This window comes from Onychostruthus taczanowskii, unplaced genomic scaffold, assembly GCF_017590055.1.
Source record: "Onychostruthus taczanowskii isolate IOZ18803 unplaced genomic scaffold, ASM1759005v1 scaffold2, whole genome shotgun sequence".
NCBI classification, from domain to species: domain Eukaryota; kingdom Metazoa; phylum Chordata; class Aves; order Passeriformes; family Passeridae; genus Onychostruthus; species Onychostruthus taczanowskii.
The window spans coordinates 1,439,098-1,465,419 of NW_024499239.1; positions in this window are offsets into that span (position 1 = coordinate 1,439,098).

The window sequence follows — 26,322 nt, forward strand, 5'->3', positions numbered from 1 at the left end:
AGAGGTAAGGCAATTTTATACACCATAAATGCATCTTCGTTATTGCCTTAATGTTCTGGACCAAGCCTGTGTCAGATACTGAGAACATGGTGGCAGGATGCTCCAGTTTTGCTCCTATTGCACCATACTGCATGGAGAAGCTTTGTGAGAGAAACTATTGACTTCACCACTGCTCCAGTCTCTGCAAGTACATGGTAGTTTTTTAATAGCAGATCCATCTGAAGACTCAAACACTGTATGAAAATAACAACAGCTGCATGAGATAAGACACTACCACCTTGGGAGAGAGTACTCACTGGAAGGAGTGTAAGACAGACATACATTCTAGAGATTCTCCTCTATCAGTTCTTCTCTGGGCTATTTGCTTTTATGAGAAAGAAAAGAGAAACAAACATTTCATAATGTTGAAAAATATGATGATGGACTTTGCTTTCTGGATGATTGCATAAATGTACACTTTATCAGACATTTCTCTTGAGACAATTTCCTTTGCAGGTGTGTACTCAGCAGCTGTAGTGGAATTGTCACTGTTACTGTACCTGGTGTCAGTGCTTGTCTCAGTACATGGCAATAAATATATTGCTAGAGAGGGAAAGAGAACATTCTGAAGTTGTTATATGCCATTAAATGGTAATCTGGGAAGTTTGGTTTACAGTATTAGTTTTAACTCAGTTTTTGATACAAAGCCTTGCATAAGTTTTGACAATCCTTTATGATTTCTTAACAATCAGAGATTCATGGGCAGAAAACCAGAAAGTTGTAAACGTTCCTCAGGTGGGGCATACTTAACCATGACATCTTTATCAATAAGTTGTGCACAAATAGTAAGGAAAAAAAATCCAAACAGGGAAGAGGTCAAACAGTTACTTCTATTGCCGGTTGGAGAGAGATTAAGTTTCAAACAGAAATTGGTTGGCAGCTTGCCAAAATAGCTGTTTAATCTGCAACATGATCAGTCACTAGAATCATTCTGGAAGTGCACGAAAAAGAGAAAACACTGAATTAAAACACTGGTGACAGTAGCTCTCTGTATTTTGAACATATCCAAAAATGCTGTTCTCTTATAATAGTGAGTCTCTTGTAAAGGCAGTTTATGGGAAAAGGAGCAAAAGCATTAGAAAGGCAGTCTTTTGACAGGGAGCTTAGTAAAACTCTTCCTGTGGTAAGTTCCTGGTTTATATATTTTGATGAATTACAGCAAAATTGAATAATGTTTTATTTCACTTCAAATGTCACAAACCATGTATTACTTTCATGGGTATCTTCAAGTCAGGAGTGGTATCTGATTTACAAATAGAACCCATTTAAATCACATCAGTCACTTTTATCCCAGATGCAAACTTTAAAATATCTATATCTATATTTATATCTATAGTCTATATAGATATATAGATATATCTATAGTCTATATAGATATATATCTCTAGCATATATTTATGAATTTTTCAAATTAATTTCAAGTGTTTCTGTTGTTCCTGACAAAGACAGTCCCAGTAGCTGATAGAGTGGGTGAAATGTTTGTTTCTTTGCTGTTCCTGTAAGATCATCCATCCACCTCTAATTCCAGTGACTATAAAGTACAATAAACATGAACATGGGTCTCAAGACAAGTAGGTTTGCTGTAGGGTGATTTCATCTGTAGGTGGCTGAGATATCAGAAGGTGATGATAGGCAACTATGCTTACACTGAGGAGTTTTTAGCAGTTGACACTGATTGTGCTGAAGTCTCTGGATAAAAACATTAAATGATATTAGATGCAAGTCATCAATGTTCTGCTAATGCTGGTTTTATGTTTTCTAGTCTGCTGAAGGCAGAAAATATGATTCCCTTTTCTAGTAGAGATATGGATGGAAGCTTGGTACAAATATGATGAAGGTGAAATGATAGAAGGAGAATATTTTCAAGACTTTTTTGCAAACTCTGAGATGATCACAATTATTAAGTTTTCCTTACTTCTCTGATCAGGTGGGTTATCAAGTTTTGAACTACAAAAAACTTTTTTCTTTTTAGCTGGACAAAGGCTGGGTCTTCATCTCTTAGATTTAGCACTACTTTGGCCATCTACTCTTTCTGAAAGCTAACATAATCCAATGGCATAATGAAAACTCATAGCTGCCTTCTCCTCTTTGTTCTGCCTTTTCCTTTAGCTATTCAAACTTGGGCATACCTATTTAAGTATTAATATTTTAATTTCACACCTGTCAGGTGACAGGATGTCTAATTAATCATTAAACTAAACAAATGTTGAAAAGTCTTATAAGACAGATAACTGCATACTTTGTCAAGAATTTTAACCTGTTCCAGAATGGGCCTGTTAAAATGAACTGCACCTTTGGTAACTTTCAACACAAAGATGAGTGCATGATTGTAACATAATGTATTCCAGCTTTTATTTAGAGCAGATTTTGATTTTTAAAATGTCAGCTGGTAGCTTTTCCTGGTCAGGAAACTCCTTGTCATGATTGTACAAAGCTATGCTGTCTTTCTGGCCCTCCAGTCAACCTTTCACAACCATAGTTCTTACCTGCTGTGATTTAGTGTAGTGATCTGGATATCTGTTTTTTTTTCCCTATTTTATTCTAATTTTTCTTATTGGTCACTTTACAGTTAATCCAAAGGAATCCCTACTCTTACGAGATTGGTATAACTCTTTGTACAAACAAACAGTAGATTTTTGCTGTGAGAAGTTTGCTCTGTCTAAACTTTCCTCAATGATCTAGAATCCAGTACTTAACAGTCACCAAATGATCAGCAAATGCTCTTAATTCTATGCTGTTATCTTTATGTATAAAGTAGAAGCTGCAAATGCTGAGCTCTGTGTGGCACAGTATCTAGTCACTCGCAATTTTTTTTTTAGGTCACGGTGCTAGGGGTATCTTTTCCAAAATCATAAAGTCTCCTGAGGTGAGTGTTGTGCTTGTAAATGCTGAACATTTTAAGGTGCAGTATGAAGTTGCCTCATGCTCTGAAGTTCTCATCTGAGACATTTCTCATGGCTGTATTCAAGTACCATTGCAAACACCACATTACGTTTGATTTATTATGAAAAATCGTGCTCAAGATACTCACATTTGCATAGTGGTTGTGGTTTTGTGGCTTATAACCTCAGTTAACTTCTCCAGTTGACTGTAATGAGGAGGTAAATTCTTTTATCTAGGAATGTGTCTGCTAATCTTAACTATGTAAAGTGTTCTCTATTCTGTGATGGTGCTGGGCAAACAGCTACAAAAAGACATTAATGTAGTTTTTCTTCATGGCATATACACCTTGAAAAGCTCAAGTTATTTAATTCTAGGTTATTAGCAGTGTTTGCCTTAATCTGTTCTATCTGCTCTCACCTTCTTTAGGTCACTCTTTAGGATGCATTTCCTATCCCTGAACATCCCTGAGAAAGATCTCTTGCAGCTTAGCAATGTTTTTTCAAAGACTGTCTCAAGTGAGCAAAAATAAAGTGCATCTCATATCCAGGTATTTTGTAAGTATTTTTAATATTTTTTCTTGCTGCCTTTGGCTGTTATTACTATTAAACCCCAGACTTTCTTGGCTGTGCAGTGTAGTAGCCCTTGCTACCTTTGCATATTTAGGCAGCCCCTTGACAGTGTTTCAAACGAAAAGTTGACAGATGATGAATGACACACAGCACTCTCATAAGTTTTCATATTAAAAAAAAGATACTATTGTTTCAAAACAGCAAAATGCTTTTATCTCATGAAGAAACTTCAATAACTCTATGAAAGTTTTGGTTTCGTTAAAAGTTGGTGAGTGTGCCCATATGTTTTTCTGTGATTCTTTTATGAAGCTGGCCAGTGATGATGAAATTAGCATGTTTTGATCTATATACAAGCTGTTCATAAAGAACTTGAAAGGAGTAGTTAGGAAAATCCAAGTGCTGAAACATTTAAGATATACTTTCTGGTCTCACTTTTGTGTGATTGTCAGCCAGGGACTATCATGATTAGGGAGCTTGCCAATTGCCTGCCACAGATACAATATTTATTGCTGTAGTGGGGATTTCCTATCAGAGATCTGAAGACAGGCTTTTATACATTGTTTCTTCTAGGTAACTTATTCAAATCAGCTGAAGAAATCTGATAGTCAGATAAAAATAACCAAGAAAAATGTATTTTTGGTCATTGGGCTCATTTGAACTTCATTTTTTTGTTCAGGTTTTCCTTCACATGTCTGGAAAAAGGTGAAGAAAATTGGCTAATGTTCTGCTTTTCTATACAAAATTAATAATTGTTTAATGATGTAAAATTAATGTATTTTGCTACTGACTTACGAGGTATAAGATTTATTTTTTTATGCTATTAGAAAGTAGATTATACAGTTTTGCAGGAAATTAATTTCTTTTGAGGCTGTTGGAAATATATGGGAATACTCATCTAATCAAATATAGTTGGCTAACATTTCTGCTTCTCTTTTCCTAAGACAGAAATAGACAGTATTTTAAAGCACTAAGAATGACAGGATGGGGTTAACATATTGTGAACTATTCCCAGTCCCATGGCCCTGCTATTCACAGAAACTGTGCTCTGCAAGCAAGTGAATCTCTCCAAAGGTTGATCAGTCAGTCATTAATTTTTATTCTGTGTACATAACCTCCTGTTTCCCTCCGCAGGCACATTCACCTCCATGAGCAGATCAGGTCCTCCTAATTATGCATTTTTACATTTTTTTAGAAACTATAGCCTTAATTCCTTGTTCAAATATCTCCTGTTTCATTGGAGAGACCTGGACTCTTCTGATGAAGGTTATGCTCCTGTCGCTTGTATTGTTTAGTATTTACTGTCAGAGGCAGCTCTGGATTCTGGATTTTGAACAGCTGCGCTCCCACTTTTACATCTTTTTACTCCAAGGGAAGGCATCGTCTTGCCTCCCAAGGCATGCCAAATCCCTCACCCTGGGTGGCTACCTTCACCTAGGGTGGCTACCACCCAGGGTGGCTACCTTAACTAACGCTTCTCCGTGCAAAGAGTGCAGCTGAGCAGGTGCAGGAGCAGGGCAGGGACACGGAGTGCCTGAGCACAAGGCCTGCGCCGAGGGGTGAGGGCAGCAGAGCCGTGCGTGTAGGGAGGGAGGCAAAGGCAGCCGGAGACAAAACTGCTGGCCTAGTGTTTAGCCCTTGGTTACAGAGCTGGGAAGCAGGATCAGAAACTGTCTGGTTTTAGAGATCTGACACAGATCTCATTGGCTGTCTATCCTTAAAAGGCAGATGATTTTTTTCCTTTGAAGAGCATTCAGTAGAATCTCACCTTCCATAGTCTCTGAGCTACAGCACCCGAGGCCTGTTTGGGGTGCAGGTTTCCATAGTGCTGTTTTTATTTGCCAGATAAATAGTGAAAGAGGTGATTGGCAAACATAATGGTGTTTTTCTCACACTGTACTCACTATATGGGGAACAAGTTTATTTGACAGGGAATGCTAATCAAACCATACTTTTATAGTAATGGGGTTCTTTTGTCATCAATGTCTTATTATACAAAAACCTAAAGACTTTGGACTATATAGTCACTTCTGGTCTGGCACATTCACTCATAGATAAAACAGACCATCAGAATTATTAACCTCTATACTTTTTCATGTCTACAATTTACATTTAAAATTTCCTAAATCCCTTTGTTGGCTCTCTAGAGCGTTAAAGTTTTTCAAATATTACAACCAAAAGTTTCAATAAGTTATTATTTTATTTTGAAGCATGACTATATTAGTAAACACAAATGTGAGAACATTGTGTTTCAAGTCTGAGTTATTATCTCATTGTGTCCAATGAGAAGAGAAATTTTTCCAGAAGCTATTTTACCAGAAAAGCATGAAAAGACACACTGCAGAGCCATTAGCAAGAGTTTCACTGGGAGCTTCACTGGGAACTTTAGCCACCTCTGATGCATCATTGCAAACTCACAAAACATGATCTGCAATGTCTTTTTCCTTTAATCATCATCATCATCATCCTCCTGGCTTTCAGCTTTTTAAAGACCTCAGTTTAAAAGTTATATTTCTGCTAGCCAGATGAAAGATATCATGGTAGAAGAAGTAAAGTTCTTAGCAATGTAGATCAGAAATAACAGGAAAAGATCGGAAAAACTATTTTTTTTCATCTACTATAATTACTAAGATAACTATTTTCTTCCTTTACCTTCGTGCTTTCTTTCTATTTTAGTGCATTTACATCATCTCATCACATTATGCATAGTCTTAGTGCTCTCAAAGGGCCAATAATAGTGTCAATCTGCTGCTTTCCAATTTCCTGGAGTATCTTGCCAATAAAGTGAAGCAGAAAATCAAATTAAGAGACTCCTATATTTTAATGAAGATTGAAAAGAAAAGTAGTGGGCAAAAAATAATGCCATTTTAGAAAGAGAAAAGACCAAAAGGGCACAAAAGAGATATTTTGTGTCTCACAAAAGAGACACAAACTTGTGGCCAAATCTGTGATATCCTTCTACTGGTGCACAACACCAGTAATTAATGAAAAAAAAAAAAAGGGAAACATGCTAATTTCACACAGGTGGGAAAAACCAATCAGCTCAGATAGGGTACAAAAATAACAAGTAGCCTGAGGTAGGGCTTTGTAGCACATCTGCTGTAATTCTGTACTACTCAGAGCTCCACCTTTCACAGAAATGCTTTCCCAGCCTTCAGGGTAAATGCCAGTAAAGGACATGGCATTTTGATAACATGCCTTTCCAGAGGAATAGATGGAATTCTAAAGAATCAGAGATTCTTACAATGCTTGTCTCATCAGCCATTATTTGAAAAATAGAAATCCCTTAAGGAATACTGTGAGACAAAAGCAGTTCACTTTAGCACACTGCCTGAGTGTTCTGTACGTGGAAGGACAGCACAACATTAAGGAGGGGGCTGTCTCCTGACAGGCATCTGCAGTATTTGCCCTGTAACCTTGAGAAGTACAATCCAAAGGAAGAGAACACCAGTAGCCATGTTGGCATCATGTACACTGCAAAGAGAGAGAGAGAGAGAGAAATAAACCACATTTTTAAACTGACAATTATTTCTTCCTGGTTTAAGTGCTGCTGCTATCAGAACAACTGATGATGAAGAAATGCTGAAGAAGAGCTAGAGTAGTTCTTTGCTATCATTCTCCTCCAACAAGACTGAAAGCCTATTGACAGAAAGTATAAAGTATAGATCTGCATGGATGCAATGACTAAAATGCTGAACAGACTTTGTAGCTGGAAATAGAGTTTGTATGCTTTGGTGGTAGAATTCATTCCCAGACAAAAAAAAACCCCAAAAAACAAACACCCAACAAACCAAACCAAAAGCAAACAAACAAACAAACAAACAACAACAAAAAAACCCACAAAGAAAAGCCCCCAAACCCCCCTCAAAAACAAAAACCCAACAACAACAAAAACAACCAAACCAAAAGAAACAACAACAAAAAAAGACAGCATCTGAGGCATTTGACAGCAATCTGTATCCTGAAGAGAAGCCTACATATAACATGGATAATTTTTTGTCAGTAGTTTTCCTTATGAACAGTACTACCAGGCTGAATGAGAGGGTCTGTCCCTCAATATCAATATCCTACACAGTGTCCAATGCCAAATGTGAAGGACAGAAGATGTGACCAGGACAAGCATATAATTATATTTTTCAGTACAATTCTTTCATCCTCCAAGTTCTTGCTTTACTTCACTATCAGTCATAGCAAATATTTTGTTGTTATCTTAGATATAGTGTTCCTTACCACAAAAGTATTTCTTTTTCTATTTTAATACTCCTTCTTCCTCTTTGATAGATATGTCAAGGGAGAAAAGGAGTATAAGGAAATTAGGAAAGAAGAGAAAATCTTAGATATGCTTTCAGTTCTAGAAAAATAAATTTTCTCAAAAGTAAGATAGCAAGTCTTTGCTCTATGGATTCAGATTTTAGTGTAGCAAAGGGGCAGCATATATATCCATGATACAAGAGAAATAACTTATCACTCTTGGCATTGTAAAAGCTCTTTACAGTAATAAAGCAGTTTCAAACTTTTTTTTGGAGTTGACTTGATTCTTAGCTGTCCTAAGGATCAAGAAAACATAAAGATGATTTAAAATCATAATTTCTCTGATTACACTGATTTCTGGAACACAGATTTCTTGAATAGATCCTAGGAGTTAAAGTTGATGGTAAATAATATTTTATTTATTAAAGGTATAACTTTTTAGTAAGTAGAATAATATATTGATTCAGTTAGCAACGCTTATCATTTAATTTTAAGATACACTTCCAGATGTAAGACTTGAACATTCCAACGTCTATATACACACGTATAGTTTACCATGTAAAGTTAGATCAACTGCTTTTCTTGGTGAATATAAAAAAATATGTATAAAAGAATAAAACACTTGTTTTTGAATGTAACACTGCCATCTAATGAAATAACTGTAAATTACATGAAAGCATTTCATAGTTTTGTTACCTGTTTTTGGAGATATAATACATGATATAACTTGATTATTAATAGCATTTTAATAATCAGAAAATAGTGACTTTATCAATTATTTATTTATTTATCTAGAATAGTTATTCATGTTAATAATGAATAGTATTAATTATTATATTTTAAAATTAAAATGAACTGCTTTCAAGCAGCTGGAAAAAAAACCTCGTCATACAGCTGATATTTAAATAAAACTTTGAACAAAATAAAGACAATGAATAAGGTTTTCTCTGAAGATCGTAAATAAAAACCCCAAATTAAGTGAAACTTCATTTCACATGTCATAATAGATTTATTTTCTGGGTGATACATAATCCTAAGCACAGTATTTACAGTGCCAGAAGTTGTTTTTGCCATAAGGTCCTAAATGAATTTTGGGGATGAATATACAGGGAGTAGAGTCTCCTGACTCTGTTTGCAGATGTGCAGTGTAGTCTTTGAATGCACTTGAACAGTCACTGAGGGAAAATCCTGCCCCACATCTCTCTGCATAAAATTACTCAAGCACAGCAGCACTGCTGTGTGGATGCTGATGCAGGACAAGGGGGTTGAGGGTTCATAGTTCTTAATTTTCTGGGACTGTTGGAGGCCAGCGGGGATCCAGCCCTGTTTGGTGATTCTGGGGGTCTTAGAAAGCTTCTAGGCAGCTCGGTGGCAGCTCTGGGTGCAGGGCTGAGCATCCCAGCATGGAAAGGCTACGTGTGAGTCTGCTCTGCACTGTGCTGGGGACTTAGGGCAAGTGGGCTTTCAGCCTCACTTTAATTTCTAATTATGAACTCAGTTAAAAAGAATCCTTTTCTTGCTCCAACCCCAACTATGGCAATACTAATTGGAAGCAACCTTGTTAGGTGCCATGTGTGTTTAACAAACCCCACTGAAGAACACCTGGAGACATCAAAACACTTAATTATAGACAAATAAATAACATTTCTGAAGTGTCTATTAATTCACTGCGGTGTGTTTTACTGCAGAGTGCAGCCATCAGTATTTAATTTACAGTCTCAGTTGATATTTTGCTAACATGGACAGGTCATCATGTAGTCGTATAGCATGGTATTTTATTTTAACATGACTATGTCATAATAGTAAAGGCATTTGATATTTCAGCAGTGTTTGTGAGGTCATTTTGCAGCTGAAATTTGTCAAAGGGAGAAAGGCACATACACTAGCAGGTAGTATAGTCTCACCAATCACCAAGTCTGTGATCTGGCTTTTCAGTGAATGAGAGCATCTTGTTGATTTTATGGAACATGAGGATCCTCACACAAGGAAGATCAAAAGGCTGCATTACGTTTCAGTACATAAGTTTATGGGACAGATGGAATCCACTCAGAGAGACCCATGACACTCAGGGCCAGATTATCAAAAGTTTCAGACACTAAAACCTATTAGTGTGTTCAAACCTTTATTCCAACAGTGTCAGCACTTTTAAAGTCTACTTAAAGCATCAGTCTACAATTTAACTACTGCCAAAGTTCAAATGGAGGTTAAAAGGATGGGCTAAAGGAGGTGGCAAGTCAAAAGAAGTTCTGGGTTGTCTTTTCTTTGTTTCCACACACATATTGTCAAACTTTTGGATATAATTTTGTATAGCAAGGAAGAATTGAATATTAATGTGAAGCATAACAAAATATGTTTGGTGAGGTAATAAATATTAAAGTGCTGCATGTCCTTGCCTCTGTGATGTTGAAGCATGAAAGACACTTTTGCTATATAAATGTTGAAAACATTTCAGGAGTTTCTATCAAATACGTACAAAATCCACTCAGGAAGAAAGGAGGGGTGAACTCTCCATCTTAATAGCAGTCTGTCAGATTCCTTAAACTCCATATTTGCCCATGTTTTGCTTGATGATGGACTCTAGTGCTCTGGTAAACTCATCTCTTTTGAGGGGGACTCTAGCTAGGATTTCTGCTTGGTGTCTTGAAGTGTCAGAGTCCATGCTCTGGACTTACCTTTCAGTGGGTTTTAACTCTGGACACTTAGTTCCTCAATGCCCAGTATCGTTCCATATGCCCAGTATTGTGCAGACTGTGATTTTATGGAGAAAAGACACAAAGCTGAAGTTGGCTGTTTTACAGTATCTAGCACAGGAATACACAAATCCAGATCATGTAATAACAACTACATGGGTGTTCAGCCTCAGATTCCTCATCACTTTTGAACACTCCTGAAGTCCTGTTTAGAGACTGTTGTCCTCTGCTCTTCATTCAGATGACTTCTCTTATGGAACAGTCAGCCTTTCTTAAATTGCTATTGAGAAACCCTCTGTATTGGGGACTTTTTGTGATTTGCTTCCTGTCTCATATAAAGTGATGAAAATTCATCCTCAGGGTATAAATTTCTTAATTTATTCCCTTCTGGTGTTCTGGCTTGAAAATAATGTTGCCTTCCATGATAGCCAGCTCTTCATTGAATTGAAGTGTCCTTTGAATTAAGAACAACTGAAGACCTCTTGCTGAGTAGTTCTGTAGATTATTTTTTTTCATGGAGGCAAAGATTAAAAAAATAGAAATAAGCTTCACATTCAAACCCAGTAGAGTTCCTGGTATTACATTGGATCACCTATTTTTAAACATGAAGAATTTCTACCAATGCTTCCAACAAAATCACAGGTCCTGCTGCTGCTTCTTTGGTATTGTCATTCTTTAGTACAATTTAGGTGTGGGCAAAATGCATAGTTTGCAGAGATACAGTTGTACTTAGTTGAGTCCACCTGTTCCACCTCAATCCTTCTTACTGCTGTGAGAAGTAGAATTATCTCCCATATGCAATATCACAAGTTATCCCAGTGTACAGTGATAGGTTTTGAATTCATTTGGAACATTCCAAGCAGTAATTGAAGACACTAGAAGATGTTTTTTACAAGGAATAGTGAAGGAAGTAGAAAGTGACATCAACTTAAAATGACATATTAGCTGCACAAGTTTTCAGTTAGGCAAACTGCTTTTATTGACAATGACAATTACCCTGTGTGGATTATCTTAAAGGTGACTGAGGACCTAAAAATACGAACCCCCTCTTTAATATTAATTACAGCAGAGGAAAAACCGTCAAATATTCTTCTTTTTGAAGGACCGGGGAAAATTGAAATGTAAGAATTTCTGCAATATGAGCCCTTGTTCATTCATTTGTGGCATTAATCGTAAGCCCTCTGCACATCAGCATGTGCACTCAGTGCTCATGGACTGCCAAAGCAGACCCAGTAGATACCTGGACTCAGCTTTGGTTGGATGGTCTTTAATTATACCATTGCAGCCTCTTAAAAGCAGGGAGAATTATTAGACTACTCATGGCTTTTTTTAGCATATTCCCGGTCAGATAAAACCATATGATAATACAAACATGCTAGACACAGAAAACAGTTCCACACAGCCTGTATGATTTTTTTCCCATAAATCTCTAGCCATAAATAATCCTTTCCAGTGTTACTAAAGAACCTGTCAGGCTAGATAGCCCTTCAATACAAATAAAATAGTATTTGATACATTTTGACAAGAAGGTAGAATGTAGTTTCTGTTTTAAAACTGTGTTTTAAAATCTCTTTGGTTGCATCATTCTATTACAATCCTCTTCAATTATAAGCAAGGCATTTGAGAATGAAGATGAAAGGGTTAAAAACTATCAAGCAGGTGTGTTGGTTAGCAAAGGCTTTAGCTTACTTCTTGGCCCTCACACAGTGCAGGTGTTAAACATCAGCATTTTCAACCTGTTTGATATCTAGGCTTTTGTGTTTGTCATCTGGGGACTTTTACATAAATCTGTAGGAAAACCCCTATTGCTTTGTTGTTTTGGCTGAATAGGATAAAACAGAATTTATTTCTCACTAGTCTTAAGTTAAAAAAAGACTAGCACAGTTATGTCTGTCAATCTAAGAAGTGGAGGAGTTTATAACTTGATAGTTTATGTTACTGTATCCCCTATACAAGAACAACCACTAAGAGGTAAAGAACAGCAAAATGAAAATTAATGAAATCTGTAATTACTGATAAGGAAGCAGAAAAATGTGTCTAAGAAATGCATTAATTTAATTCTTGCTTTGTATATCTTAGCTTATAAATCTGATAGATGTGCTAGCAAAATAAAAAACATTTTGGCTTTATGATAAAAATTCACTTCTAATTGAATTCTGTGTGTGATGTTAAAGAATAAATAATGAAGGATATAAAAAGCTCATGTAACTTTAAAATCTGTTACATATGCAAACCACTTTTTATATGTCTTCATATGCAGATTTAAGAGCCTTCAATGTCAATAGAATCTGCACAGTAATTTCTTTTCCCATCCAAGTAACTCTTAAGATATACAAAACCTACCACTGTTCTAACGTCTGTAAAGTGATGAAAAAAGGATAATAAGGCCTTCTGAATAATTATAAAACTTAATCAGCAACAAGTTTAGTCCCTTCATCTTAAGAGTATGAAACTAATTTTGAATAGCTGATTTCTCATGCAGTTGTTGTTCATGACTGACTTTGTTCTGCATGGAGACCATTCAGAATAGAAACCTAGAGTAAATTTAAGACATGTTTACTTTCTCTCAGAGATTTCCCTCAAATTGCTTGAACCAGTCTGATAATTAAAATTGTTAGAAAGAAAGTACAACCCTTCCACTTGTTCCCAAACTTAGTTTTACAAAGACTTTCCAATTTGTACTACAGTCACTGGCTTGGTGTGGAAGTGTTTTTCAGCATAGCATCCTTGTATTCCTGGATGATATAGCAGTATGAAAAGTGGGGAACTGGTTCACTTTTTCTCAGACACTAGGAATCTGAGATCTGCTTCTGTAAAAATTATGGATTCCTTTTTCTGAGTAATTTCCAGATAGCTGATTAATTTTGACCTCAGATATCCATTGAAATCTCTCAAAATGTTAAGCAGAAATTACAATAATGTATCTATGTATATATAGATAAAATTGTATTACATAAACACATATATATTTTAGCAGCAAGAAGAAAATAGTGATACTGTGCTGCCATTTATTCTTTTTGTAAACACCCAGATACATTCTCCTTCTTAAATCCCAAATAATGCTTTTAGTAATACAGAACAAAGTTTTGGGAACTAGTTCATACAACTGGCTTTGCCTTTTTTTCCTCATAAAATGATGTTTTAAATGTATGCAAAGATAATGTACTAATGCATTTTACAATAATAGACAAGAAATTAATGGTATCAGTGTGTTTCCACACTGTTAGTGCAATACACAGGAAAATATTTTTATGTGAGGTCACATTCTATAATTTCCTCTCTGTATCACTGAACCAAATTGAAAACTATGTCATGTATCTTACTGGCAATCTATAAAGTAATGCATTTTCTCCTTGAAAATTAATTATGTAGTCTTGACAAATCATCACACCAGAAGTTACTTTGTATGTGGAAGATTTTATCAGCTGTGTCATAAGCTCAAAGCACTTGGGTTAAACTTGACTTTCTGTCATTTTATTGGGATGTTTACTGCATTATCTCATCATGCCAATACTTGGCTTGGAGAGAGGAAATTTTATTTATGATTCAGTTCCCTTAAATCTTTTTAGCAGCTACGGTAATTCTGTGTTTCCATAACACACTTCACAGCTTCAGTGAAGATGCATTTTATCATATCAGTGACACTGAAAGAATCAGTCTTTAAAACAAACTCTCTTGGTACATCAGTGACTGCCGCGTCCAGATGTCAGTGCTACTTCATTATTCATTTTGGTAATGATAACCAGCTGCCAGTTTAATGCCTGATAGAGGAGTCCATTTGGGAATCATCCCTCTCCTCAGATAATCAGGCAAGTTGAGCAATTGTTCTATATTAGCAAACTCGTTTATTGCCCTGTGAAACCTAAACTGAAAGTTGCAAATGTGGTGTTTTGAATCACTTTCATGTCTGAACATGACTGACACAGAATGACTTCATTAACTTTCAGTAGTGCGCTGGAAAAAAATATAAGACAGAGTTCAGGTACCAAAAGGGATGTACTCTTTATTGTTAGAATAGACCCAGTTTTTCTGTTGACAGACATAAATATTTCTATTCTATTAGACTTGTTAATTTGGTAAAAAACTTCTAAAAATATGTTGATTATTTTGATCTTGAACATTTAGGACTACTTTCTGAATTGCTGAAGTTGAGAAACAGCTAAGAAGAAAGAGACAGTGGATTCAAAGTCTGGAGAAAATTCAGTATTTGAAAATAATAGGAAATTCAGGATTGAAAAATAGCAGAAAGCTAAACTTGTGTAGTATTAAAGTGGTCTGATAATTACTAATTCAATCTTTGCTTATCCACTTAGGAAGAAAAATATTAAGGTACAACAATAATAATTTTTAAACACTATTTCTTCAAAAAGTGAATATCAAAGAATGAGAAACTTTTCACTTAGGAAGGCTTTAAGAAATATTCAAATGTATGGTTATCATACACTAATCCTCAGAATCTTCTTCCTTCCCACTTCTCCCAGCAATATCTTAAAATCAGTCATAAACTCTAAAACAACTTTATTCAGAAGTCATATATATTCATATCACAAGTGCTGAAGAAAGAATATTAAAGAGAAGCAGATTAATGCTTTTAGTTACTGTGCCAAAAGAGAAGGGGGCTGCTGCAGTTTATTCTCAGGATGCTTGTAAAATATATATGTTTTCAAAAATCAGGGAATACAATACTGTTTGTACAAGTACACAAGATGACACATAAACCAGCTGTGAATAACTACAAATGAGACCTTCTCACCTTCTACCCTTCCCTCCTCTTCTTTGAAGATATATATTGTGCATCCCCGCATCTTCAGTATGTTGTGTGATCTGGTAGATTGTAATCTAGCTTCAGGTTTTTCATATGCAGTCAAAGGTGGTTAATCAGGTTTTAATGAGCGTTGTATTGAACATAAGCTAATAAAGGGACACTTGACATGGCCAAATGTTTTTCCACATTATAGATTGCCTAGAAGAATGATAATGAAATTGAACCGAAAGCAGTTTCTGTTTAACAGATCTAATAGTGAGAACATACTGTAAAAAAATATTTGCCTTTTTGTGTGTGTATTAGATGGGAAACCTGTTTTCTTACTTTGCAAAAGATGGTCAGTATTCTTTTTTTGGCAGCTGCCATAGTGCTATAAAAATCACTGCGTTTGCATGGCCAAGCTTTGGTTGTGGGGGTGCTACAGGGGTGGCTTCTGTGAGAAGCTGGTGGCAGCTTCCTCCATGTACAGCAGAGCCAACCCCTGGGTGCTGGTCAAGGCTGGGCCAGCTGGAAACAGTGGCAATGCCTCTGTGATAACACATTTAAGAAGAGGAAAACATGGTATTGCACACTTGTAATTGCAGCCAGAGAAGAGCGAGTTGAGAACAAGCAAGAGGAACAGCTCTGCAGACACAGGGGTCAGTGGAGAAGGAGGGGCAGGAGGTGCTCCTGGTGCCAGAGCTGAGATTCCCCTGCAGCCCGGAGCAGACCAAGGTGAGTCAGGCAGCTGTCCCCTGCAGCCCATGGAGATCTGTGGGGATGCAGAAATCCACACTGGAGTGCCTGAGAGGAGGCTGTGCCCCCATGGGAGAGCTGGGGAGAGAGGACCCCACACTGGATCAGCCTGTCCATGAAGGACTGCACTCCATGGAAAGGTGACCCACACTGCAAAAGTTCTGGGAGAACTGCTGCCCATGGGATGGACTCACATTGGAGAAGTTCATGGATGGACCCTATGCTGGAGCAGAGGAAGGACTCCTCTCCCTTAGCAGCAGGAGAAACAATGTGCGAGGAACTGACCATAACCCTCATTCCTCATCTCCCTGCACTGCTAGGGGAGTAGGTGGAGCTGGAAAGGAGGAAGGGGTAGGTGTAAGGTGTTTTGAAGGTTCTATTTTAATTCTCATTATCCTCCTTTGATTTTGTTAGTATTAAATTCAATTAATATCTCTAATTCTAGCAATTTTTGCCCATGGTGGTATTTGGTGAGTGATTTTTCCTGTTCCTTATCTGAACTCATGAAACCTTCATTGTATTTTCTCTCCCCTGTCCAGCTGAGGAAGTGAGTGATTGGCTTTGGTGGATGCCTGGCATCCAGCCAGCATCAACCCACTGCAGGTGAGACATTTATGGCCACCAGTCATACAAGAGGTGTTCATTTATTAAAAGAAAGAAAGAAATTAAGAGGTAGGGAAAGCTACGCAGTAACTAAAGCTTTAATGAAGAGAGAACAGCAAATAGGATTTGTTTTAAAATTCCCCCAAAGAAGTTATTTTGATCCAGCTTGCTAAAGGAAGAATGTACCTAGTTTTCCGAAAGCCAAGGATGAGATGAATTTTCTGCCTTCCTGAGAAGGTACTGGTTTTGTGTTAATTGAAATCAAACCTGTAACCTATTAGATCATCTGTTTAAGCCAAGTTTTACTTGGTTCAGGTGTAGAAAAATTATTCCATTTCGTCAAATTTGCCACAGCATAGGCTTCGTATATTTGACATTGCTGTGGCATAACAAATATCCAACTTGACTTATAGTTAGAAGCACACAGGCACATGGTACCTGGTCCAGAATAACATCTCTTAGGAGAAATACACTCATTCACACTTTCTAAGGAATCAGTCTGAGAGAAGGAACTTAAATGCTTCTACTTTCTGTGTCACAGGCTAGCAAAATTTCTGGTTCAGTGGATGGTATCCCAAACCTGGGCTCACATTTGCACTGCACTCCAACATTAAAAGAGCTGTTGGGTTGTTTGAATCAATAGATGCCTCAGCAAAAAAGGAGGATAACTGTCTTAGGCAAAAATTCTTCACTGTGAGAGTGGCGAGGCACTGGACCAGGTTGCCTGGAGAAGTTGTGAATCCCTGGAAGTGTTCAAGACAGTGTTGAATGGAGCTCTGAACAACCTCATCCAGTGGAAAGTGGCAGTGGATTGGAAATAGATGATCTTCAATGTCCTTCCAACACAGACTATTCTATAATTTGGTGATTTTTTTGAGATGAAGAGTTCCTAAGTAGTAGTGCATCACTCATGTTATTGACCATGAGTAAAGACAGAATATCTATTATCTCATGAGAGCTAGCTTTCTTGTGTCTTTTCTTATTTTCAGCATGAATGAAGCTTAACTTTATATTCAGAGGGAATCCAATTTTGATGAATTTTGAAGAATGTAGGGAAATAGGATTTTGCAGAGCAAGGCGTTTTCTTGACATCATTCAAATAAATGTGCTTGGGTTTTCAGTATGTGATTTACATTGTATTTATCTTGGTCCAAGAGCTACTTCGATGCCAGTAATCAAAGAGCACAGATGGATTGGAAGTTTTCTGCAGATTTTCCTGTGTGTACTCTGATACTCATTATAAAAATGACAGTGGCAAAGTATTTGAAAGCCAAGAAAATTCTCAGAAAGTTTATCTGGATTCCATTGGACTGAGAAGATCAAAGAGCAAATGGTAAGAAAACACAGAGGGTAAAGAGGATTTGATAGAATTTCAGCTATCTAAGAATGCTGGTGAGCAGCAGGTTTCTCAGTGGCTTATGGTCTGATGTATTTGCAATTCTTTCATAAAATATAATGGAGAAGAGAAACACATGCAACATGTAATTTCAATATGACATTGAAGCAGTAACAGGCAACTTCAGCTATACATGACTCTTCTGGACCAGGTTTTTTTTGTAGAATAATATTATTTTGTCTTTTAAAATGCATAACTAAACAGTTCTTGCTTACAATGCTAATATTAATTTCAATACTTAGAAAAAATTCCCTTTGCTAGCCCTATAAAAATTTGCAAACACTTCTTTATTCTAACATGGCATTTGAAATAATAGATCTAAAATTTTAAAAGTCAGGAAAGAAGGATAGACAGGAATGAACATTTCTCGCTCAACCTTATTATTTAATCCCCTTGTGCATATGTGTCATGATATAATCTTTAATTACACAGTTGCACACAGCTTTTCTCCTAGGAGACCTCTGTCTTACAAAGTGAGTAATAGCTATCCAACATTTCTTTTTATCTTGTTCACTATGTGGTTTAGCCTCAGGCCTTATTTATGCTACATCATCCAAAATCTTGACTGCAGAATTATTAATTTCTTTTCCTGGGAATTTCTTTGGTTCTCTTATCACATCAGCTAATTGCTTCATGGCTGCTCCTAAACCTATCTTTATTTTCCCTTTGAAAATATATTATCAGTGTCCCATTTTTGCAGCTATGGAACTGAAGCACAAAGAGATTAAAGCCAAAATTACCGTGTCCAGTTTTGTGTGCCAAAAATGAGAAATTAAGAATGATTCTTCTAAGAATATCTGAGTTTTTGAAAGCGATATGTACATAATTGCAGTGCTCACTAACTTTATTTGCAACCTATCACAAATACTAGATGACTCATTGGGATTTTTCATTGGGTATCTAACTGCTTCATCTAAAACCTGAGTGGATTCAACTTAATTAGTGCTCTTCATTTTTCTGAAATCTCTCCTCTTTTAATTCATACTTTCTGATGAAAGAAATTAGGTTTTCCTCATGTTCCTCCTCTGTATGTGTCTTTCCCAGCATCCTGGCTTTTTGGCATCTTTCTGAACTCCAGATATTTGTGTTTTCTGGAGCCTCATTTATGGCTCCCATATTTCCCTAACTCTGCATCTCCTTCCCCACTTTTCTGCTGACTTGCAAGCTGCATCTTCACGCCTGCCACTCTTCTGCTTTCAAGACAGGCAGTGTGCTCTTCTCTTGCATTGTGTGCCAGCTGAAAGGTACTTGAGGATGGGAGAAATGCACATTTTGCTTTCAGCTCCAGGGTCGTGTGTCACAGAATTTTGCTATTAGTTGGAGCAATCATAAAGAGGTCCTGTTGCAGCCTTGCATCTCCTGGCACCAGTGTGATCAGGGCAGGAGGAATCATGGAAAGCTTGACTGCCCAGGTGTAATTAGGGGTCTTTGAAAGGCTTATAATGCAACCTCAATAAAGAGAATTTTTCAGAGACAGAAAATGGTGCGTGTCATATCATGGACACTACCAAGACAACTTCTGGATTTCTACTCTTGATGATAAAAGCATGGAGATTTTCAGAGGAAGATTTTTTTAACACCCAGGTATCATTCTCAGAAAAGGCTGTGCTGTTGCAGCTGAAAGCTTCCCCTAACAGTTCATCCTAAGAAAGACAAATGAAAGTCTGACAAGAGATGTAAAGTAGCTTCAAATCCAAACCTAAGAGTGAACAATGACAGCTTTATGAGACTAGTAGACTATAAAAATAACCTTTTTTTCCCATTATATATGCTTAGTCTATAGCAGCCAGTACATTTTAATGAGTTATGGAACTCCACAGTTAAAGAATTTAAGAAACATTTTTTAGAATAAAGTAAAAAAAAAAATGTTTCTAGGGCTACAGTACACTGACATAATGTCCTGGATCCATAATGCTGTTAATGTCAAACAAACAGTAATCTCATTATTATTATCATCACCATGAACTTTTTTTCTCATCCTATTGTTCTGATCATTATAGGTTTTTCTCTTCTGTCAGGATTTCATGTTCAAGATCCAAGCATCTCCATCTCCTTGCTGTTGCTATTGACTCTGGTGTTCTTGTGTTTTTCTTTCCTTCCCCTTCTGAGTCTTTCTAGAACCTGGAAAGATATCTAGGTTTTGGCCACTTTGGACCCCTCAGTATACAGTAGGGTTATTATAGGCTTACCATGTGGTTATTAGAAATTGCTAAATAATCGTTTGCAAGTGAGGCTTTCTGTTCATGTATTTATTCACATTGATTTACAGGTGCTAATGCATTATGTTCTGGAGTGATTGGTGCACATTTACAAGGCATAAGTCTGCCTGGTTTAAATGTGCAGAAGGAGTTCACATTCAAAATAAATACAAATTAACATTTTTGTTGAAAAAGTTGGAAAGTTGAAAACAAACTTCCATAAAGAAATAAACTATCTGAAAATGCAGAAAAAATATAAATATTTATAAAGAAATTGAGAAGAACATGATAACAAATGTATTGTTTTGAGATAGCTGATTAGCTTTTTTCTATATTACGGGTTAATGATAAGACCAAATTGGATGCAAAAGATAAACAATGCTCATTAGAAGGCAAGGTTTAAACCATTTTGATATCATCAGTTGATTTTTTATATAGGTAGGGAAGCATGCCAAGATGAGGGTGCAAGTAACACTTCCAAACAAGTAGAGGCACAAAGGAATTTGAGATGATATCCCTAATGAAACCCAGAGCTGCAGCACTGTGAGAAAATTAAAGCTTGGGCCAAGAATCAAAGAGAAACTCAAAATGCTTCAGAGGGTTTTTATAGTCTAGGATCAAGGAGGTTTCAGCTTTTAGTGTGGAAAGGGCTAATAATGATCTGCTAATCTATGTGCAGCATTTATATTGTTTTCCTTGTAATTTCTAACAGTCTATCAAAGCCTAGCAAAGTCTAGCAAAGTAAGGGTTTGCATGTTGGGAATCAGATGTCGCTGTAGGTCCAGTGCACGTAACATCACATTGGCTTATGTGATGTGCAGGAGGATGTGGAATGCTTTTAGGACTGTCTAAAGGTTAAAGACTTTAAATGCTGCTACTCACTTCAGTCACATTCTGGGAGCAGAGAGGAGACAGAGAGCAGAACAGAAGCACCTGGAGTGTATTTGCCCTAAAATAAGACTCCAGCAAGGAGCTAAATAGACACCAGGTCTATAGAATTTGTATTTCACTTTGTCCTAAACTTTTAAATAAACTTCCAAAACAGCCAAGATGATAGAATTCAGAAACTTTGACATATTTTTTAAATTTGTGCTTATCAGAATGAGAAAAGTTTGTGGTTCTTACACCTTTTAAACTTTTTGTTGTATTTCAGTCCACTCAAATAGGTACTCTTTATATCCTTAAATATGCAAATTCTTCTAAAGTAGGTAAAGTTTTGACCCAAATGAAACTAATATTTTTCTGTTTATTTCTGTGCTGCAGGCCTCTGCCTCTGTTTTTAAGTTATAGTAGTAACCCTCATAGTTTTTAATTTTTTGAAGAATCTCTGTTGGTAGATTGTAAACACTCAAACATCTGAAGGAAAATATAGAGGAAAAATCTATGAGAAGTGGGAAATGAACACTTATTTGGGTATCTCATGAATCAGTGAGATATATAGGACCCAATACAGTAAGTATTCATTGTTAGTTTTTCAGTCCACACAGAGTAAGCATCCATATTTTTATAATGTAAATTCTGAAAGTAGAGGCCTAATATATTTAACTTTATGTTGTTTCTGACTAGTGGTTTTCATGGTTGATCACTTCAAATTATTCTTGGCAGTCATTTTGTAATACATGCTGAAAAACCTTGCTATTTCTTTGTGGCACTCCAATGAGATTCACATATCCACAGAAAATGATAACATTAAAAAAATCCTCAAATATGTTTGATAGCCTTCATTGCTAAACAGATGATTACAAACTTAATAGAGGTATGCATTTGTGAGTAAATACCATTGAGTGTACTGAAAGACCCTAATATTTCAAACAATTTTGAATCTGGGTTAGAGGTGTAAAAGATCTATGAATTTTCATGAACGCAGACAGAAGATGGAGAGGTTATAATAATTCACCTCCTACAGAAAAAGAAAATGTAATCTATAATGTTCCTAGTCATTAAAAAAGTCACATTGGAAGGGGAAATGAGGGACAGAGTTGTGGAGGGAGGCAGAAGATTAGGAAGAGAATGAAAAATAAGAGAGGCTCTGAACACCTTGTTTTCTTGAGAATTAACTTATTAGACACCAAAAAATCCAGTATTTTGACTGAGGACTGGATTCTCCACTGTTTAAAAAGGCATGAATATACTTTTTTCAGACCATGTGAAGTAGGACATGCTCTCTCCATGTAGCTTGTCTGCTTTCTCCTAATGGTTGAGCTCACATTTATTTTAATTCATTTTAAATGTCTATCAATCATGAAACACAAATACACGGGAAACATTGAGACAGATATACGAATTTCTAATGCTTTTCACACTTGCCAAGTCATTCCATCTTAACCTGGCTTGTCAATTATTTACTTTCAGATTTTACAGCCATATTTAGAGACAGATTGTAGAACTCATCAAGTGAAATGTGGTCTGCTCAGGCCTATTGGAGATTACTGCTGACTTCAAAGCTGGAATTTGCCCATATTGTTCCCATTCACATTCTGGAATGTCATGTTTACTGGATGAAATACCTTGTGCACTGGCTTTGATTTTCTATTCAAATCACAAATGGTAGGACATGTTTTGCTAGAAAAAGAATTCTTATCTAAGTAAGGTCAATTAATCTGCTATGGCTGTTGAATTGTTAGAAGAGAGATTAAATACAAAACTTTTATGTCAGAAAAAATTAAGCCACATAAACAATGGTATTTTTTAAATCAAAGCAATAATTTGTTTTACTAGACAAGCTACTTTCTAAATTTTTTTTTTTCGTAGAACGCAGAGGAAAGAAGACACCTGAATAATTTCATGTTTTGTGATATATCACTTGCCATGGTGAAAATCCTCTTCTTTAATGAAGTAATCAAACACTACCTATGAATTTTATGAATATTGATGGGATTTGAAGTGGGATACAGGGGTTCTCTAGTGTCTTAATAACCTGGAACTAATTTCTTGTTGGCTTGATAGACCAATGTGACAGTGGTAAAAAAACACCTCCTACAAAACAGAACCTAAGCTTAGGTCTACACTCATGTCCCAGCTGAGAAGAGGACCAGAAGCACAGATATCAAAGGAAAAGAATTTCCAAGAAAACTCACTGGAGACAGAAGGAAACCATGCTGTCACTCCTGAATTGAGAACAAATTAACATTAAATGATACTCCTTAAAGACTATCTGAAATTTCCTGTAGTCTCCCATTTCCTAGGTTCTGCAGAAATTTGAGGAAGAAAAGACAGGTTTAAGGATTTGAACATCCTAAAATGTGTTTTATATTAAATTCTTTCCAAAATAGTTTATTACACATATTGTTTGGGGCACTAAAAATAAAATGGATGCCACAAAGTGGGAACTATGGGGAATTTCATCACATAATAATGAGTCAAGGTAAGGGCAAGAAAGACATGAGTCACAGTCACTTTAGTGATGCTCTACTCCATTTGAAGCAATAAAAAAACACCCTAAATACCTTTGATACTAGAAAAGGAGAAAAAGTGAATCTCAGACTTATTTATAACTAAAAGTTATACCTGCTGTACTCATGTATAAAAGACCTTCTGCATTTGGATAATTAAGTATTATGGAGAAATCTAAAGAAAAAAGTGGTATCATGTCAGCTTCTATTAATAAAAGCAAGAATATGTGCTCAGTTTGCTATACAAAAAACAAGCCATCCATCTGGCATTAGGCTAGTTCTTTATTTCTGTGGTAAGGAAGAGGCCAACTAATTGTCCTTTTTGTTACTAGCATGTTTTCAGTGTGAAAGGCATTATCTTAGAAATAAAGGAATTATTGTCAAAAGTACATGTTAGGTAACAGTCTGGCTCACAGGAATACTTAGTAGAAGCAGGCGTTTAATGGAATGAGCAGCCTTTGTCAGATTTTTAAAGTGTTTGCTGCACAAGTAGGAAATGCCACTGTGCTTAAGAGTAAATGAAGTATTTTGGAGTATGAACAGGCAGGGCCTTGAAGCAAAGAAGAATAAGCAGTTTGGGCTTGGTGCTGAAACTCATCAGAGTCCAAGGGTACTGTAAAATGCAGCTGTTGTGGCACAGGCACAGAACTGGTGCAAGAAAGTGGCAGATTTAGAGCCCCAGCCTCACCTTCCCTCCCGTGCAGCACCCTTATTTCTGCCTCCTGGTACCTCCTCCAAGTATACTAAAGAGAGCACACACAGCCAAGTGCCTGAGGTTTTGGTTTTATCAGTTATAATACCAGAATAATTCCATGAACATCAGAGATAATCTCTGGTATTGCTCTCACTGTGAATAGGTAGACAGTCAGAGCTGCTAAATAATAGGATACATAAACACTATATGCTGGTGATTAAATGTAAAACTGCCTTAACCTTGATATAGAGGATATGCCACACAGCATAAAAGAAATATTATAAAAGACTATAAAACACATTATTGCATGTATTTACTTAATGTTTAGGGAAAAAGAGAAAACAACAGGAAAAATTGCACTCTACTCTGACTTGGATAAGCACTAATAGTTTTCCCAATGTTTTTCCTTATACCTGTGCAATAAATTCCAATTTGTATTTGTCACCTTCTTCCCATCCCTCAACACAGCAAACTTATTGACAAAATTCATCTAGAAGACAGAAGTTCTAATCTGAAATGAATAATTTTTGTTTGATTCTCTATGTACCCTGTTCTATGTCTCATTCTTTAAACATATTCACTAGTAAAGAAATGGAAATTGTATAGAAGCTCCTTCTGTATGGTATATGAGAGGCAGTGTCATCATTCTGAAATAGATACATAAATGTACTTAGGAATTTAACTGCCTTTGGAAACAGTAGGGGTAAATGATGTAATAAATTTAGGTACTTTTACCTCTTAAGGCATATTTATATGTTATATTTGCTGTAATAACATTGTTGATCTTAGTTGACTGTCAGTTTGTTTTGATTGAAAAGACACTGCAGCAAATGGGAATGTTCTTGAAACAGTAAGAAGACTTTTGTAAGAAGATATTTACATGGTCTTTAATATATAAGACAATCAATGCTGCAAACAGCAGTGCAAATGGTAGGATAGAGGATTTCCTGAGCTGGTCAACTAGTAGGGCTCTGTGGGTAAGTATGGCAAACATTGCAGTTGTTTTCCCTTCTACTTCTAACAATTGAAAAAATTTTCCAGTTTGAGATCTTGAATTGTTACCTTATTTTTGCAGATTTTTTTTTTTCCTGAGGGAAGGATAATCAACCTTGTTTGTAGTGTCATAATGAAAACTTCAGAGAAAATAACCACGTAAAAAAGCCAGGAAAGCCTCAGAAATGTTTCTTACCTAAAACTTTTCCACTGAAACAGAAGAATCAGTAAGCCCCATAAATGAAATAACTTCTTGCCCTTTAGAGAGGGTGATTCCTAGAGGTCAAAACAGGGGTTACTGGTAGGTCAGCTGAGACAGCCATTACTGCAGCTATCTGCACAGTGTTTGGGCTTTAAGTAAACCAGAGATGTTATAATGTGGAACTGCTGGTTCTTGGTTGGCTTTCCTAAGGTCAACTTATTAAGAAAAAGACAGCTTATTAAGCCTGAAACCATTAAGGAAAAATATTAAACCCTGTCTCTAAACAGAAGTTATATAAGGTTAAGTAAACCTGGTTTTGGTGCTCTAGTTAGAGTATGACAAATCTGTTCAGACACTATTATCATTCAGAACCATCATTTAACTACTTTCTTGACCTAGTAATTGTTATTATTTATTTCTATCATATTCCACTTGCTATTTTCATTATCATAGTATATTCAAGCCAGTGCTGTTTTCAGGTATGAAATTAATTCATTGAAAGCACAAATATTTGTGTTATGAAAATAAATGGCGGCTAAAATTAAAGTGAGATTGGTTCACTAGAATGTCTATATATGTTGTACAATCTAGTGTGAATGCTTCTAAAATAACATACCACTTTACTTTTTTTGTATAAAAAATTAAAATATATTAATTCAATTAATATTTTTGGTACACCCTCCTTCAGTTAAACTATATACATATTGTGCTATAAAGGGAATTGAAAACTGGAGAAAATAATGGATTTTTTTTGTTTTGTTTTCAGGCTCAATTCCGAGAAACAGGCAATGAAAGGATTTATTATATGTGACAGCTTCAGGTGTGAAGTGTCTTCTACAAAAAATCTGTTGTAAATTTTGAGAACTTCGTGAACTATATTTTATTTTTTATGTGAAAGGTATTCACAGCTTAACT